The sequence below is a fragment of the Zingiber officinale genome, chromosome 10B (genome assembly GCF_018446385.1).
Source record: "Zingiber officinale cultivar Zhangliang chromosome 10B, Zo_v1.1, whole genome shotgun sequence".
Classification (NCBI taxonomy): Eukaryota; Viridiplantae; Streptophyta; class Magnoliopsida; order Zingiberales; family Zingiberaceae; genus Zingiber; species Zingiber officinale.
The window spans coordinates 35,085,561-35,101,795 of NC_056005.1; positions in this window are offsets into that span (position 1 = coordinate 35,085,561).

Below are 16,235 nucleotides of genomic sequence, written 5' to 3' on the forward strand. Positions count from 1 at the left end.
GTTCGACCCAAACACCAAACTCAAGTTTATCAATAATAACTCATACCACTAAAGAGTTATTATTGAACTACCACACCAATCTCATATTACATTATGTGCTCCTTCTTATCATGAGTGCGTTAATCTTCCTGTGTTTAAGATATCGAATGTCCATTAATTAAATGAGTTACTGATAACTCACTTAATTAACATCTAGCTCCAAGAGTAGTACCACTCAACTTCATTGTCATGTCGGAACTAAGTCCACTTGCAGGGTTTACATGACAATCCTTATGAGCTCCTCAAGGGGGCATCATCATCCTAATAAATAGGACACAGTTTCATTCTATAATCAATAACACACCATATAAATAATATTATTTCCCAACTTATCGGGCCTATTGATTTAACGAATAAATCTCATCCTTTGATAAATTAAAGAAATAAATACTAAGTACATGTGCTTGTTATTATTTCGGGATTAAGAGTACGCACATCTATAATAACAGAGGTTCTATTCTTTTATGCAGTCAGTATAAAAGGAACAACCTCAAATGGTCCTACTCTATACACACATAGTGTACTAGTGTAATTTTATAGTCAAGATAAATTAGTACCAAATTACACTACAACCATTCCAATGGTTTGTCCTAATATATCTTGGTTGTGAGCTTCTATTTATAATTTTTAAGGAACTGATAACATGATCTTCTGTGTGACATCACACACCATGTTATCTATAATATAAATTAAATGGACAACTACATTTAACTAAATATAGACATTTGAACAATGTGTTTCTCATTTCAAAATAAATGTTTATACTAAAAGTTAGGCTTTTAGTATACATTCTAACAAAAGCATGAATTTAAATGTGAAAGAAACTAAGTTGGAGCCAACTCCCCTTTATTCTTGATGGTTGAAGAAGATTTAGTAAGAGAATCCACTCCGATATTGGAGTAATTGTGGTTACAATCAAATCTTTTTCATCTATAATTTTTCCCTTAAAAATTCTCTCTGGAGGTCGAATGCGGTTTAGATTAAGTACCCATTTTAAACATCTGTTGTGTCCTGTAAAAGCAAATAAAAACAACCCCTCCCGAGCACTTTCATAATAAGAGAATAGTGAAACACAATTAATCTTTACACTAAATGTATCAAAATGAGCATCACATTCTATAAATTCTAAAACCGATACCTTAAAGATTTTTTTTTGAAAAATCACAAGAAACACTAACCTTGTCATATTGAAAGGTACCTGTGGATTCTAAAATGGTGTCTGTGACCTCTTCATCATCAAGTAATGGTTCAAACTCTGGTTCAGGTGATTCTTGGGGTATTACTTCCAATAAGCAATCCCCTACACTTATATCATTAACAAATAAATGTTCAGTTCTTGCATCATTCACAATATCTACAACAACAATATCAGTAAAATCAGAAATCTGTATATCTACATCATCATCACAAAAAATACTAAAAAAATCTTGTGAAGTAATGGAAGTAGGGTCAGGCTTGACACAATCTTTACTTTCCATCTCCCCAATGGAGTTTTGTGTTTGTAGTTGGTTGATGGCTGATGCAATTTGATCTAATTGAATATGTATATTCTGTATCCTTGAAAATTGTTGCTCTTGATGCTCTCTCATTTGTTTCATACCCTCATTGGCTTTCCATTATAACGACCCAATTTTCCTCATTAGAAGTCCTAAAAGTGCTTTAAAATATTTAGAAATACTTTATAAAAATTCTAGAGATTTTTAGAAATTTTTAGAGTATTTTTATGGAATTTTTGGAGGTCGTTTGATATTTTTACCAAAAGAAAGAAGTTGTGACAAAAAATGTCCAAGCCGAGGCTCGAACCGGCAACTCCTGACCCAAGCAAAACCCGGCTAACCAACTGGGCTAGCAGTTGTTACATAATCAAATAAGGGTCAAAATTGTAATTAAGCCGTAGTTAGGAAATCAAAATTAATTAAAATGAAAAAGGGCGCTGCGGGGGAATCGAACCAGTAACGGTTTGATTTGATCAAACGCGGCTGACCAGGTGATCCAACGGGAATTTCGTAATAAGAAGGAAGCGAAATAATCTTAAGCTGTAACAGAAGTATTAGGTTATAAAAGGGGAATAAGAGGATGTTGCTTCGGCCGGTGACCGAAAAAAAAAACCCTTTCCTTCTTCTCTCGCTCGCGACAACAGGGCTCGGGCAGAAACAAGCCGGAGCTAAGCTCCTCTCCGATGGCCGGCGAAGGGCAAGTCCCGAGAGTTCTTCACCCCCTTAAGACCCCCTCGTCGAAGGGAAGCCGTGGGCACAAGAGGGGCCAGGAACTCGAGCCAGCCGAAACCCTAGAAGTTCTCCTCCTCCGGTTGTGAGACCAAGAAGCCAAGTGAGTTGCTACTCACCTGCAGTAGGAGTAGTTCTGAGTTTTGATTTGTTTTCATGGCTTTCAGATTTTAGGTTGTAGAGATTTTTGGTTTTATGCTTACTATCGTGAGTTAGATTTCTGAAGCATGTAGTAGTAGTTTTGGATTTTGTTCCTTCTTGACTTCAAGTTATGTTGTAAAGTTTGTTGTCTTGAAACCTTCTGCCATGAACCCTAAAGAAGAAAAGATGATGGTTAGTATAGATTGAGCATGTAGGTTTGTGTTTTTTTTTGTGAATTCTTGTAGATTAGTTAGGAAAGAGTTTTTTGTTTCGTTTTTCCCTGCCGTGGTATTGAGCATGAAGAACAGTTATACCTTGTTTCCCTTATTGCGGCATTGAGCATGAAGAATAGAGTATTGAGCATGTATTTTCCTTCATGTTGTTACCCTAATGGTTTCTATTACTAAGAGATTTAATAATAGAAGAATGGTTTTCCATGCTAGATGAATGCTAGATGAATGTTACAGAAGCTCTTATTATGTTTAACTTCTGTTTTAAGTGTTCGGAGTTGCAATTAATGTTGCATAATTCAGGTTTAAGGTTGTGCTGGATTCTTGCTTGTTTGCTACTGTGAATTACAAAGAAAGGAAGCAAATAGTATAGTTTAAGCATGTGATTAGATGGTTCCTTTTTGTTAGATTTGTAGATTTAGTTTAGTTTATGTAGCCTTGTATTAATTCGGATTAATGTGGCTGGTAAGGTTTAGATTTTTCCTTGCTGTGCATTATGTTTTCATGTATGCAAATTTGGATTGGCATGTCATGAGTTTTATGCCTTAGTTTGGGTGCATGTGTTATAAACAGATAGTTTAGTTTTAGTTCTTAAAGTATGCAAATTTTTATGTTTTACAGTTTTAGTTTTGTTTAGCATTGCAGTTCTCGATTAAAACATGCAATTTAATATAGTGCAGATCTTTTTATAAGTATTGTACGCAAGATTTTTATAAGTATTGTTTGAAGATTTTGATAAGTGTTGCATGCAGAACTCCAATCTTTGAACATATTTTTATTAAGCTTATATGCAGATTTTTGTTAAACATTTTAGTTTTAAAGAAGCATTCTTTTTTTAGAAGTATTAACAAGTATAAGAAAGATAAAGAAAAGAAAGAAAAAAGGCCAAGGCCTTAAGTAGATCCCAAAGTCAAGACTTTAGGGATTTTGGCACACAAGGTGCTTATTAAAATGCCGATGCATTATATATTAGAAGTATTAAAAGATAACAAATATTTTACTTTTATCAGTGGCACTGTACTGGACTCTCAGTTGTCCTTGGGTTGGGCTCCCATAGTCGTCCCTAGGTTTAGATAACCTAGTATGCAGGACTCTCAGTAGTCCTTGGGCTGGGCTCCCATAGTCGGTCCCTAGGTTTAGATAACCTAGTAAACCCTACTAGATTCGGGACCAGCTATCTCGGGTCTAGTTAGGGATGCGCGCATAGCAAGTACAGTTGCCGGGCCCATGAAGAAGTTGATTATTATTTTGAAGTATTATAAGTATAAGTTTTTGAACAAGTAAAGCAAGTTTTACATAAGTATAAAGTATTAAAGAATAAGTTTAGAACAGATGAACTAAGTTTCACTTTGTTTTAAAATCAGAAAGTTGGGTTTTCTTTTATGCTAGCATGTTACTTAGATTAACATACTGTTCTTTGCAATTTTCTGAGCATGAGTAGCTTTACATGTTTAGCATGTCAACATGTCAGTTTTTTTATTAGTAGATGAGCATGAGTAGTCTTCAGTAAGTAATCAGTTAGATCATGTTATAGATATATGTACATGCATATCGAGATTTTGTGAGTTAGATAGCGCTTACTAAGCATTTTGCTTATAGTTTGCATTTCCTCTTACTGCAGATAAAGGAAGGCGACAAGGTGGCGCAGATGATGTGTGATTCCCGGACTATGGAAGTCTTGGGATTAGAAAGGAGTCCCTTTAGTCTTCTTTCCTTAATTTTAGTTTCCGCATTTTAGTTATTGTAACCATTTGAGTTGTATTTTAAGTTCATGTCATTTGAGATTATTCTGTTTAGATTGCATGTAGGATGAGTTCAGTTTAGTAAGTAGATATTTGTGGGTGTTTGATAAATGTTCCAGCTGCCTGTGGCTGATGTATACTATGCTTGTATCTTGGTTATGGTCACCGGTACAAGGGAGACTCTGCCGAAATTTTTCGGTAGGGTTTCCATGTGATTTTTAATCATACCGGTTAAGTAGAGTTAGTAGTTAAGTAACGGTTATCCATAGTGTGTAGTAGTAGTAAGAAGGGTGGTCGTTACAGTTGGTATCAGAGCAGTTCCCATTCTCCAGCATCACACATTAGCAGTATTTAATGTTTCTTTTATGCTTATTAATTGCAGTATAGAGTAATTGCTTATATGCGCATTAGTAAGATAGAAGTTTTGTTTCTCATATATTTATATACATAAGTATGTTTAGAAAGGATAGAGAAGATATCAAGCCTTCCAAGGACCACTAATGGGTATGGTGCGATATGAATGATAGAAGACCGAGGAGTTAAGAGACTAAGGAACAAAAAGTACCATTAGTGAAAGTCATTTAGAACCAGAAGCACGAGGAAGTTACTTAGGAGCGTGAGGACAGTATGGGACAGAAATATTCAGAATTATTCTAAGTTCGAGGACGAACTTTTTATAAGGTATGGGGGATTGTAACGACCCAATTTTCCTCATTAGGAGTCCTAAAAGTGCTTTAAAATATTTAGAAATACTTTAGAAAAATTCTAGAGATTTTTAGAAATTTTTAGAGTATTTTTATGGAATTTTTGGAGGTCGTTTGGTATTTTTACCAAAAGAAAGAAGTTGTGACAAAAAATGTCCAAGCCGAGGCTCGAACCGGCAACCCCTGACCCAAGCAAAATCCGGCTAACCAACTGGGCTAGCAATTGTTACTTAATCAAATAAGGGTCGAAATTGTACTTAAGCCGTAGTTAGGAAATCGAAATTAATTAAAATGAAAAAGGGCGTTGCGGGGGAATCGAACCAGCGACGGTTTGATTTGATCAAACGCGGCTGACCAGGTGATCCAACGGGAATTTCGTAATAAGAAGGAAGCGAAATAATCTTAATCTGTAATAGAAGTATTAGGTTATAAAAGGGGAATAAGAGGATGTTGATTCGGCCGGTGATCGAAAAAAAAACCCTCTCCTTCTTCTCTCGCTCGCGACAACAGGGCTTGGGTAGAAACAAGTCGGAGCTAGGCTCCTCTCCGGCGGCCGGCGAAGGGCAAGTCCCGAGAGTTCTTCACCCCCTTAAGACCCCCTCGTCGAAGGGAAGCCGTGGGCACAAGAGGGGCCGGGAACTCGAGCCATCCGAAACCCTAGAAGTTCTCCTCCTCCGGTTGTGAGACCAAGAAGCCAAGTGAGTTGCTACTCACCTGCAGTAGGAGTAGTTCCGAGTTTTGATTTGTTTTCATGGCTTTCGGATTTTAGGTTGTAGAGATTTTTGGTTTTATGCTTACTGTTGTGAGTTAGATTTCTGAAGCATGTAGTAGTAGTTTTGGATTTTGTTCCTTCTTGACTTCAAGTTATGTTGTAAAGTTTGTTGTCTTGAAACCTTCTACCGTGAACCCTAAAGAAGAAAAGATGATGGTTAGTATAGATTGAGCATGTAGGTTTGTGTTTTTTTTTTTGTGAATTCTTGCAGAATAGTTAGGAAAGAGTTTTTTGTTTTGTTTTTCCCTGTCGTGGTATTGAGCATGAAGAACAGTTATACCTTGTTTCCCTTATTGCGGCATTGAGCATGAAGAATAGAGTATTGAGCATGTATTTTCCTTCATGTTGTTACCTTAATGGTTTCTATTACTAATAGATTTAATAATAGAAGAATGGTTTTCCATGCTAGATGAATGTTACAGAAGCTCTTATTATGTTTAATTTCTGTTTTAAGTGTTCGGAGTTGCAATTAATGTTGCATAATTCAGTTTTAAGGTTGTGCTGGATTCTTACTTGTTTGCTACCGTGAATTACAAAGAAAGGATGCAAATAGTATAGTTTAAGCATGTGATTAGATGGTTCCTTTTTGTTAGATTTGCAGATTTAGTTTAGTTTATGTAGCCTTGTATTAATTCGGATTAATGTGGCTGGTAAGGTTTAGATTTTTCCTTGCTGTGCATTATGTTTTCATGTATGCAAATTTGGATTGGCATGTCATGAGTTTTATGCCTTAGTTTGGGTGCATGCGTTATAAACATATAGTTTAGTTTTAGTTCTTAAAGTATGCAAATTTTTATGTTTTCAGTTTTAGTTTTGTTTTGCATTGCAGTTCTCGATTAAAACATGCAATTTAATATAGTGCAGATCTTTTTATAAGTATTGTACACAAGATTTTTATAAGTATTGTTTGAAGATTTTGATAAGTGTTGCATGCAGAACTCCAATCTTAGAACAGATTTTTATTAAGCTTATATGCAGATTTTTGTTAAACATTTTAGTTTTAAAGAAGCATTCTTTTGTTAGAAGTATTCACAAGTATAAGAAAGATAAAGAAAGAAAGAAAAAAGGCCAAGGCCATAAGTAGATCCCAAAGTCAAGACTTTAGGAATTTTGACACACAAGGTGCTTATTAAAATGCCGATGCATTATATATTAGAAGTATTAAAAGATAACAAGTATTTTACTTTTATCAGTGGCACTGTACTGTACTCTCAGTTGTCCTTGGGTTGGGCTCCCATAGTCGTCCCTAGGTTTAGATAACCTAGTATGCAGGACTCTCAGTAGTCCTTGGGCTGGGCTCCCATAGTCGGTCCCTAGGTTTAGATAACCTAGTAAACCCTACTATATTCGGGACCAGTTATCTCGGGTCTAGTTAGGGATGCGCGCATAGCAAGTACAGTTGTCGGGCCCATGAAGAAGTTGATTATTATTTTGAAGTATTATAAGTATAAGTTTTTGAACAAGTAAAGCAAGTTTTACATAAGTATAAAGTATTAAAGAATAAGTTTAGAACAGATGAACTAAGTTTCACTTTGTTTTAAAATCAGAAAGTTGGGTTTTCTTTTATGCTAGCATGTTATTTAGATTAGCTTACTGTTCTTTGCTATTTTCTGAGCATGAGTAGCTTTACATGTTTAGCATGTCAACATGTCTTGTTCTTTTATTAGTAGATGAGCATGAGTAGTCTTCAGTAAGTAATCAGTTAGATCATGTTATAGATATATGTACATGCATATCAAGATTTTGTGAGTTAGATAGCGCTTACTAAGCATTTTGCTTATAGTTTACATTTCCTCTTACTGCAGATAAAGGAAGGCGACAAGGTGGCGCAGATGATGTGTGATGCCAGGACTATGGAAGTCTTGGGATTAGAAAGGAGTCCCTTTAGTCTTCTTTCCTTAATTTTAGTTTCCGCATTTTAATTATTGTAACCATTTGAGTTGTATTTTAAGTTCATGTCATTTGAGATTATTCTGTTTAGATTGCATGTAGGATGAGTTCAGTTTAGTAAGTAGATATTTGTGGGTTTTTGATAAATGTTCCAACCGCCTGTGGCTGATGTATACTATGCTTGTATCTTTGTTATGGTTACCGGTACAGGGGAGACTCTGCCAAAATTTTTCGGTAGGGTTTCCATGTGATTTTTAATCATACCGGTTAAGTAGAGTTAGTAGTTAAGTAACGGCCATCTTAGAGTGTAGTAGTAGTAAGAAGGGTGGTCGTTACATCCATGTTGACACTTCAAATTGAAGACCGTTCTGTGATAAAGATGTTGGTTGCTACTCGGAAAGCCAAGAGGTTCCACTGTACAAAAATTTTGTACAAAGGTCTGAACCTTTTCCTAGCTACCATGTGTTCTTTTAAATTAAATTTTGGATCGCCTGCGGAACTTAACACGTTTGATCCAAAACTTAATCTATTTGTTCTTTTAGGTTTTGACTTGGATCTCCTGCGGAACTTAACACGTTCGACCCAAATCACCTTAAGTTATTAATTCCATTAAATATTAATTTCCATAATTGGTTCCCAGTACTGACGTGGCGAGGCACATGACCTTCTTGGATATGGGAGCAACTACCACCGACTAGACAAAACCTTTTATAGAAATCTAATATTTAATTTCCTAAAATAACTTTAGGTTAACCAAAAAGAATAATCAAATCACAAGGAAAAATAAAACAAAAGAACACAACTTCGAAAACAAATTCGAAACACTAAAATCGTATGCCTCTTGTATTTGATATTATTTCCAAAAATAACTAGTATGATGCGGAAAAGAAAAATACTAGTTATACCTTTTGAAAGACCTCTTGATCTTCTATCGTATTCCTCTTCTAACCTCGGACGTTGTGTGGGCAACGATCTATCGAGATGAGAATCCACCTAAGCCACCTTCTTCTCCAAGCAATATTCGGCCACCACAAAAGCTCCATGAAAGGATGAGGTTCGGCCACCACCAAGCTCCAAGGGATGCTAGAAACGAAGCCTCCTTTCTCTCCTTCTTCTCCTAGCTAGAACCGGCCACCATGGACTTCTCTTATGTTGATGCCACCGGCCACAAAGGAGGAAGAAAAGAGAAGGAGAAGAGGCCCTAGGGCCGGCCACACCAAAGAAGAAAAAGAGAAGAAGAAAAATAATAGAGTCGTTCACCATGAAGGCACCTCTACCTCCTCTTTTATATTCCTTGGTCTTGACAAATAAGGAAATTTTAATAAAAATTTTCTTAATTCCTTTGCCATGAAAAGGAAAATTTAATTAATTAAAATTAAAAACCTTTTCTTAAATCATATGGCCGGTCACAACCAAATCTCCAAGCAAATAAAATTTTAAACACAAATTAAAACTTCCTTATTTGCTTCCGGAAATTCTCCAATATTTTTTTCCCTTCATGGTGATTTATAAAAAGGAAATTTTATAAATTAAAATATCTCCTTTAAACATGTGGATGATTTACAAATAAGAAAAGTTTTAATTAAAATTAAAACTTCCTTTTAAAACATCTCTCCATAAAAAGAAATATTTTAATTAAAATTCTTTTCCTCTTAATTCCATGTGATCACGTTGGCAATTGGCAAGCTTCTCACATTGACTTCATTGCCAAGCAAAAACGTGACTTAATTGCCAAGCAAAAAATATGAGTTGCTGCTTCTCACGTTGACTTCATTGCCAAGCAAAAACGTGACTTAATTTGCCAAGCAAAAATATGAGTTGCTGCTTCTCATGTTTTAAGCAAACGACATCTCACAGCAAGTAAATATGAACTTGCTGTTCACGTTGATCACAATAATATAGAGCATTTTTGGATAGTTATACCAATAACATGGACTATAAGATGAGCTTAGATGGATACACTACTTTATATATTCAGAGGCTACGATAGGGACCGAGAGGAGAAATTGGTTTTGGTCTCCCGATGAAATTAAGCTTCTCGTGTTCGCCCCGAACACACAACTTAATTTCATCAATAATAATTCATTCCACTAAAGAACTATTATTGAACTACCGCACCAATCCCAAATTACATTTTGGGTTCCTTCTTATTATGAGTGTGTTAGTCTCCCTGTGTTTAAGATGTCGAATGTCCACTAATTAAATGAGTTACTGACAACTCACTTAATTAATTTCTTAGTCCAAGAGTAGTACCACTCAACCTCATCATCATGTCGGACTAAGTCCACCTGCAGGGTTTAACATGACAATCCTTATGAGCTCCTCTTGGGGACATTCTCAACCTAGATTACTAGGACACAGTTTCCTTCTATAATCAACAACACACACTATAAGTGATATCATTTCCCAACTTATCGGGCTTATTGATTCATCGAACTAAATCTCACCCATTAATAAATTAAAGAAATAAATATCAAATATATGTGCTTGTTATTATATTAGGATTAAGAGCACACACTTCCATAATAACTGAGGTCTTTGTTCCTTTATAAAGTCAGTATAAAAGAAAACGACCTCTAATGGTCCTACTCAATACACTCTTAGTATACTAGTGTAATTATATAGTTAAGATAAACTAACACCTAATTACACTACGACCTTCCAATGGGTTGTTCCTTTCCATCATGGTCGTGAGCTACTGTTTATAATTTATAAGGTACTGATAACATGATCTTCTGTGTGTGACACCACACACCATGTTATCTACAATATAAATCAATTGAACAACTACATTTATCACAAATGTAGACATTTGACCAATGTGATTCTTATTTCTAGATAAATGTTTATACCAAAAGCTAGGCTTTTAGTATACACTCTAACAAAAGAATGTGGCCAAATAAATGTTGAAACCTCCTGAAACCCATATGAATTTTGGTAGGTTGGATCTGACTCAATAAATGGTGCTTGTGCATTTTCATACCTAAAATGTGAATGATCCACCCAATTAGAATTATAAGTATTAGAAAATGGCTCATACCTATTTTGTTGATTCATGGTTGGATAAAATTGATGCTCAGGCTGAAAATATTGATTCTCCATTCCACCTCCAAAATACTCAAAATAGGGATCCATGCTAAAAGAAATCTCTTGTTCTTACACTACAACACTAACAATCAATATCAAAGGACTCAAGAGCATATAGTTTCAAACATATGGATATATGAGCATTAAAGAACTTGAAAATTTAGGAATAAGTCAACATAAAAATACAAAAAGATAAGCAATCAAATCAATAAAGATGCTAAACAGAGAAAATCAACCAATGCACAATCTAAAATAAACACATACTACTAGTTATGAGTCCTCGGCAATGGCACTAAAATTTTGATGTGTACCTTTTCGCATGTCACTAGGCACTTCAAAATTAATAAAGATCAGAAACTCATTAAAACTCAAGAGAAGAGTTGTAGTAAGGAGTCCCAAGTCATATTTTTTTCCAAGGATAACTAATAAGTGTGTGTGAAATCTAGATTCAATTATTCTTTTGGGTTTTCTAAATGAACTAGTGTATTAGTGCTCAATCAAATCACACATACTTCAATCAGAGAGTCAAATTTTAAAGGATAATTGCAAATACACAAACTTCAATCAATTCTCCAATCACAACTGATCAATTGCTTAGATATTCATTTTTATGCTGCACTAGTCCTCTAATGTTTAGATAGAATTTTGCAATCTAGATTACAGATCCAATCAAACTTGTCACTTAAATCTAGCATATTTGTTTCATCAAACTAAAGAAACCTAACCACAGATTGCAATTAACACTCCAATCATAACATATCAATTGCATAGAATAGTGGTTTGCTGAAATGACAATTGAAACTACGCAAAAATTGCAATAAACGAAATGGCAAATTCAAAACAAAAATAACATTGCAAACTAAGCTAATTAGATCATTATATCTGAGCAAAGGAACAAGAATCAAAGTAAATGAAACAAAACATATTCCACAACCAAAACCTGAGATCCAGTCCACTCAATTTGCTATGACACAGAAATGCTCCTGGGTAGCTCCCTTCAAGCATCCAATGAAGAATATCCAAGCTCCCAGCAATTATCAAATGTCGCTCATAGCTCCTAGGTACCTCCCTTCAAGCTCACAATCAGCTGGCAATCTCATCACTCGAAGAATAGAGGATGAATTCTGTGAATCACTTAACCAGATCGATTGATCAAATTGATCTAGTATCGTTGCGGAATGAAGATCAGAATGGAATCGTAAACTCCTAGGTACCTCCCTTCAAGCTCCTTTGGATGGTAAAATTCATAGATTGAGAACCTCCCTCGATATGTAATGCGGCAATGAATAGAAATCCAAATCACAGACTGGGGGTACCTCCCTCTTCCGCTCTCTGACCTAGGATGATGAACACCAGTAGCTCAGAGATCGTCGTTAGTGATAGAACTTACTCTCAGATCTTGAATGGGGACGGGAGCATTGGGGAAGAAGATAAACAGTAGAAAAATTATGAGAGAAGAGAAAACGCCTAAGCTCCGAGATCACTTTAGCTTCTCACGACTTTTAAATAAACTTCCAATCTGATCGGATGGTCTAGAAATCTTCTATCTTGATCAACGGTCCAAACATCTCAGATTTGGATCAAAAGCTTTGGATCTTCATCAATGATTGTGATCTACTTCCACATGGCTCAGATGGAGTAGATCTTTGATGAATAGCTCATATCTCTCTTGATCTTAGATGGACGATCCAAATTGCTCTAAAGCTTGATCGTCTTGTTTGAACTCCAATTCGAGCATAAATTTGATTCAAATTAATCTGAGTCCAAGATCCTTTGATACCTATAAAATAACAATCAAATATTAGCATTAAATAACACAATAATAAGATAATTTGCATTTAAGTCCAAGAATAAATGCAATGCATGAAAATGTGATGTAAATATAAGTTTCATCTATGAACAAGACATCAAATAATGCATATATGACTCAAAATAGTATAACAAAATCATGGTTATCAGGTTTCTAAGGAAGAACCTACTTCCATTGTGGTGAGACCGGACATTGGAAGAGAAACTGCAAGGTGTACCTAGAGGAATTGAAAATAAAGAGAAGTGAGACTTCTGCCTCTGGTATATATGTTATAGAAGTCAATCTATCTATTGCTTCTTCATGGGTATTAGATGCTGGGTGTGCATATCACATTTGTACTAATGTGTAGGGGTTGAAAAATAGTAGATCACTGACAAAGGGTGAAGTGGACCTATGAGTAGGCAATGGTGTAAGAGTTGTTGTTGTCGCTGCAGGAACATATTCCTTATCTTTACCCACTGAGCTTATTTTAGAACTAGAGGAGTGCTGTTATGTGTCTACTTTGACCAAGAACATTATTTTTATTTCTTGTTTAGATAAGAAAGAGTTTTCATTTGTAATAAAGGAGAAATGTTGTTCCGTTTATTTAAATGACATGTTTTATTGTAGTGTACCTCTAATGAGTGGACTCTATATTTTAGACTTTGAAAATCCAATCTATAATATAAATACCAAATCGTTGAAGTCTAATGATTTGATCCAAACATATATCTGGCATTGTCGCCTGGGTCACATAAATGAGAGTCTCATATCCTAACTCCATAAGGATGGACTTTTGGACTCATTTGATTTTGAATCATATGAGGCATGCAAATCTTGTCTTCAAGGCAAGATGACAAAGACTCCATTTAGTGGACACGGCGAAAGGGCTAATGATCTATTAGGACTCATACATACAGATGTATATGGCCCTTTCAGAATAGCAGCTAGAGGAGGCTATTATTACTTTATTACCTTCACTGATGATTTCAGTAGATACGACTATGTGTATCTGATGAGACACAAGTCAGAATCCTTTGAAAAGTTTAAAGAATTCAAGAATGAAGTATAAAACCAACTTGGTAAGAGTATTAAGATGCTTTGATCAGATCGAGGTGGGGAATACCTTAGCCAAAATTTTCATGACTATCTTATTGAGTGTGGGATCATATCTCAACTCACTCCACCTGGAACACCACAATAGAATGGTGTATCAGAAAGAAGAAATAGTACTTTATTAGATATGGTATGATCGATGATGAGTCAAACAGATCTTCCTACTTCTGAGGACATGCCCTAGAGATGCCCACTTTAACACTTAACCACGTTCCATTTAAGGCTGTTATAAATACACCATATATGATATGGACTGGGAATAGTCTCAAGATATCTTTCATGAAGATTTGAGGATGTGAGGCTTACGTTTGATGACAAGTCTTAGATAAATTAGGACCGAAATTGGACAAGTACTATTTTATAGGATATCCTAAGGAAATAACGGGGTATTACTTTTATAATCTAACACAAGGTAAAGTGTTTACTGTCAGAAATGGTGTCTTTCTAGAAATAGAATTTATTTATAGAAAAACTAGTGGGGGTAAAGTCGATCTTAAAGAAATTCAAGATACACAAACTAGCACTGACACCTTGATGGAAACTAAACAAGTACCACAAGATGTTGTGGGCCATGATTTTGTTACATCACAAGAAGTTATGGAGCAATAACATGTTTAAGTAGAACAAGCTCTACACAGATTTGATAAGACCTGTTGTCAACCTAAGAGATATTCTTTTCTCTTATCTGATCATGGTGATGTAGTGCTTGTTAGTCTTAACGAGCCTACATCTTATTAGGAAGCTGTACAGGGCCTAGATTCTAAGAAATGACTAGAGGCCATGAGATCCAAAATGGAATCTATGTATACTAACCAAGTATAGACTTTGGTTGATCCACCTGAAGGGATCAAACCCATTGGGTGTAAGTGGGTCTTCAAGGTGAAGACTGACATGGATGGTAATATGCATACCTATAAAGGTAGATTGATCGCTAAAGGATCCAAGCAGATTCATGGTATAGACTATGATGAAACCTTTTGACCAGTTACGATGTTAAAGTCCATTCGGATCATGCTTGTCATTACAACTTACTATGATTATGAGATCTGGCAGATGGATACCAAAACTGCATTTCTTAATGGAAATCTTCTCGAGGATGTGTACATGATACAATATGATGGTTTTGAAGATCCAAAGAATGTTGGAAAGTTATGTAAGTTGCAAAGATCCATTTATCGATTAAAGTAAGCTTCTAGAAGCTAGAATCTTTGATTCGATGATGCGATCAAAGCGTTTAGTTTCATCAAGAATGAAGATGAACCTTGTGTTTACAAGAAGGTTAGTGGGAGCACAGTCATCTTTCTTATATTGTATGTAGATAACATACTTCTCATTGGAAATGATATCCTTACTCTTCAGTTAGTGAAGACTTGGCTTGGGGATTGTTTCTCAATGAAGGACTTAGGTGAAGTAGCCTACATTTTAGGCATCACGATCTATAGAGATAGATCTAAGCGATTGCTTGGTCTAAGTCAGAGTCCATACATTGCCAAGGTGTTAAACATTTTACCATATAGAATTCCAAGAAGGGATTCCTACCAATGCCACATAGTGTGAGTCTTTCGAAGATTCAATACCCCTCTTATAAGGAAGAAAGGGACCACATGGATCAGATTCCTTATGCATCTTCTATAAGCTCTATCATGTATGCCATGCTTTTTACTCGCCCAGATGTCTCATATGCGTTAAGCATGACGAGCAGATACCAGTCAGATCCAGGGGAAGGTCATTGGATAGCAGTTAAAAATATTCTTAAGTACTTGAGAAGGACTCAAGATTATTTTTTGATCATTGGAGGTGATGAGGAGCTTGTTGTAAAGGGTTACACCGATGCTAGCTTCCAAACTGACAAGGATGATTACATATCATAGTTAGGGTATGTATTTTACTTAAATGGTGATTCTGTGAGCTAGAAGAGTTCAAAGTAAGACACAGTTTCTGATTTTATAATAAAAGCCGAGTATATTGCCGCTTCAACTACAACTAAAGAGGTTGTTTGGATCAAGAAGTTCATTATAGAGCTTGGTGTTGTTCCTAGTATAGCAAACCCAATAGATCTCTATTATGATAACAATGGGGCTATTGCATAGGCTACGGAACCTCGCTCTTATCGAAGATTTAAACATATACTATGGCGATTCCATCTCATTCGAGAGATTATCGATAGAGGAGATGTAAGGATATGAAGAGTACCGACTGATGCTAACATTATGGATCCTTTGACCAAGGCTTTTGCACAGAGGAAACATGATGGTTATACTAGGTCACTAAGTATTAGATATTTCAGTGATTGACACTAGTGCTAGTGGGAGATTGTTAGTATTAGCCCTAGTACCAATTATGAGTTGATTGTAAAGGGCTCCTTTTGTGTCATATTTTATTATTAATAAAGGCAAAGTCAGTTATTATATTTATTTCAATTCAATGTCGAATGAATAAGTATAATAATGTCCTAGAGTAGGAGGTTCTAATCTACAACATATCAATTGGTTGAATTGAT